Source organism: Myotis brandtii, unplaced genomic scaffold, assembly GCF_000412655.1.
Source record: "Myotis brandtii unplaced genomic scaffold, ASM41265v1 scaffold145, whole genome shotgun sequence".
NCBI classification, from domain to species: domain Eukaryota; kingdom Metazoa; phylum Chordata; class Mammalia; order Chiroptera; family Vespertilionidae; genus Myotis; species Myotis brandtii.
Window position 1 is genome coordinate 1,491,442 of NW_005355204.1, and position 3,603 is coordinate 1,495,044.

General features: G+C 47.7%; 1 long non-coding RNA gene across 1 annotated transcript; it reads right to left on the reverse strand.

The window, feature by feature from the left end:
* Positions 1–1,975: 1,975 nt before the first annotated feature.
* Positions 1,976–3,597, reverse strand: LOC106725219. Its single transcript, XR_001361089.1, has 2 exons — positions 3,256–3,597; positions 1,976–2,181 (listed from the first exon to the last, which is right to left on the reverse strand). It is a non-coding gene; the product is annotated as an uncharacterized LOC106725219 (long non-coding RNA).
* Between the last annotated feature and the right edge of the window lie 6 nt (positions 3,598–3,603).

Here is a 3,603-nt window from a genome sequence, read left to right on the forward strand (position 1 = left end):
GGCCTGTACCCTCTCCAATCTGGGACCCCTCAGGGGATGTCCGACTGCCTTTTGCCATCTGGGACCGCTGGCTCCTAACCGCTCACCTGCCTGCCTGCCCCTAACCACCTCTGCCTGCCTGATCCCCCTGACCATCTCTGCCTGCCTGCCTGATCGCCCCTAACCGCCTCTGCCTTGCCCTGCACCAGGGACCCAGGATTCCCTCCTCCAGCCGGTCGCAGGCACCCAGGACCAGAGCCGGCTTCGCTTGGGCCGGCCGCAGCCACAGAGGACCATGGGCGGATGGCTTGACCCTCTCCCGGGCTGCAGCCTGGCTGGTCCCCATTCCTCTCTCCCAAGTGTTGAGTGTCTGAGCAGTTACGGAGTGATGGCGTGACGATGTGAGGGCGTGACGACCATTTGCAGATTAGCTCTTTATTATATAGGATTATTGCACTATTTTCCATACGAAAAACTGTCATCCTACTTTTGCTTACCGCTATGTGTAAAATGGTGGGTCTCGAGACTCTTCCTATGCAACTGTTTAATGCTCAGATGCCACCCTCCACTCATGACTCAGTTGCGACCTCACCAGCAATTGCCTTGTTAACACAAAGGAGCATGAGCCTTTTCTCTAAAGAGTTGTAGAATCACATCCTATAGATAAGACTTGTGTGAACACAAGCCACATAAGGAATCCTGCAGGTCTGCGATGAAGTCTTTGACCCGGGGGCCTAGGGATGTAAAATACATCAAAGAGAAGTGTCCATCAGCCTCCTGGCCTCGGCTGCCTTTGTGAGCCCACGTCCCTGCATGTGGTCACACCAGAGGCAGAATACATCTGTCTGCACCGAGTCAATAACAGGCCCAGCTCAGCCCCTAGGTCCTCACTAGTATTTTATTCTTTATACGCCTCAATCTTCATGACCTTCATGTTACCTCTTTCCTTCTCTTTTTGCAAACAGTTCTCCAATGAAAGGCTCTGGTTTCTCAGAGGAAAGGGGAGCATCATTGTGCATGTTCTAGAACAAAACTGTGGCCCTCGCTGGGTTGGCTCAGTTGTTAGAGCGTACACCCACAGAATGAAGGGTCATGGGTTCAATTCCAGTCAAGAGCAGGTACCTCGGTTGCAGGCTCTATCCCCGGGCCTGGGCCCTGTGGGAGGCAACCAATCAATGTGTGTCTCTCACATCAATGTTTCTCTCTGTGTCTCTTTCCCCCCTTTTCCACTCTCTCTAAAAATTAAGAATAAAAATCAATGGAAAAAATATCCTTGGGTGAGGATTACCACCACCAACAACAACAAGCTGTGAAGTTCAGCCTCTGCTCTCATCCTTTCTGGTTTCAGATTAAAGTGCTGCCTTCTGGCCCCAGCTGGTTTGGTTCAGTGGACAGAGTGTCGGCCTCTGGACTGAAGGGTCCTGGGTTCAAATCTAGTAAAGGGCTTATGCCCGGGTTGCGGGCTCGATGCCCAGAAGGAGGTGTGCAGGAGGCAGCCGTTCAATGCTTCTCTCTCATCATTGCTGTTTCTATCTCTCTCCCTTTCCCTTCCTCTCTGAAATCAATAAAAAATAGATATATATATTTTAAAAAGTGCTGCCTTCTGTTTAAGTTCAATTCTTTCCACTTTGTTGTAGATCCCCTCCTGCCTAGATCTGGGCCTTATCAATTGTTCTGTCCACCTCGTCTACCTCTCCCTGTCCCAGCTGCATCCCCTACACCCTTACAGAGGTTTCATTGTAGAGGTGCAAGCCACTCTGACTCTCATTCAGATTATTTGGTAGTTGTGTGCATATTTCTCTCTCCTAGTAATTACAAGCTCCTGGAGGCCCAGACTGTGTTTTAGCTATCTCTAGCACTCTATAGTCCCACGTCATCACATGAACTCAGTAAGATATCCCTGAATAAAGATAATATTACAAGATAAAATGTAATATTTGATTGGCAAGTGAGTTATTTAGAAAATAATTGTTTTAAGAAGTCTGAGGAAACATTGTTTTATCTTCATCTATAGGCATTTATTTTGCCAACACGGGGGAGATAGTGAGAAAGAGGAACTAGCATTTGCAAAGCCTGTGAATATGGTGCATTTGGGTGACTCTATAAGTTGTCCTGTTTGGTGATGAAAAAGATAGAGGCAGGGAGTGCCATGAGATTCACGTGCTAGATGACTGGCTGCAATGCAGGATGGATTGGTAGGGGCTAGAATGAAAAAATATTGACAAAGACATATTATCTTGACAAGAGTTAGCGATTGCACTTGGGAGGTGAGGGAGAAGGGTCATTCTTGCAGTATGGGTGTAGGTGGAAACAGTATCCACTGTTTTCTTGTTGACGGAAGGACACAGTGGCTAAGAGAATGATTCAGCGTCAGATCATCCGCCACCCTAGCTGTGTGCCCTCAGGCAAGCAAATTAACCTTTCTGGTCCTCAGACTCCTCATCTGAAAAGCTGTAACATGCCTAGCTCCTGCGGGATGCTAGGAGAATTAAATGAATTACTAAATGCCTCACTTGGAGCAGTCCCTGAATAAATCATAGCTATCACCAAGATTACCTTTCCTAACTTCCTTCTATGTTCTTTCTAAGTGCAGATGAGTAGAAATGAAAAAGGTAGGAGTGGTATGTTAAAAACCAGAGTATAATTAAATACAAAAGGCTTAATGGATCTGTTACTTTGTCTAAGACAAGGGACTGAGTAAATGGCCTTTGTATCTGGAACACATAGATGGGTCCATAAAACTGTAAACCGGTTCATAACAGTATATAACTAAATAATACAATGTCTGAAAAATAAAATTTGTATCTATAGAAAAACCATATCAAAAGTACAGACTGAAGTATTGCTTAACACATGATTTTCAAGTTTACTCTTTTTTAACATTTTTATTTATGGATTTTAGAGGCAGAGGAAGGGAGATGAGAGAAACATGGATTTGTTGTCCTACTTCTTCATGCATTCATGGCTGCTTCTGGTGTGTGCCCTGAGCGGGGACTGAGCCCGAAACTTCGAGTGTCTGCACCATGCTCTACCCGTCACCTACCCGGCCAGGGCAAGAATGACTCGTGTGTGTGTGTGTGTGTGTGTGTGTGTGTAAACATTAAGTGTAATATTTTGTAAGCATCATTTGTATACTAAACAAATGGAAATTAGCGTTTGGAACAGCTGGGTGTGCGTTACATGGCCCCTCACAGGAGTGGGACCCGCCCCGCCCCATCCCGCAGGAGAGAATAAACCCGAGAGGCAGGCCACTCGCCTTCAGGATTCAGCTCTCACCTCTCGTGTCGCATGAAAAGTCATCCTTTCACGACTGCTTTTTCAAATGCATCGATTCCTGCCATTCTTACAAGTGTTTTATCAAATGACAACAAACGGAGAAATGGTCTGTAAAGTGCGGAGCCTTATCCAGATGAAAGCCCTTTCCATCACCGACGGCATATCGGTGAGGTCCGGACACAGCGCCTTTCCGGGAGCCAGGTCGGGGCCTCCGACGACCCAGGGGCCACCCGGCTCAGTGGAGCCGGTTACGCGGCAGCTGACCCGGCAGCCGAGCCTCCTTTTTCTCTTTTCGCCCCGCTCCTGCCGGCCCCGCAGCGGGGTCAGCCCCGCGTCCTCGGGCACCTG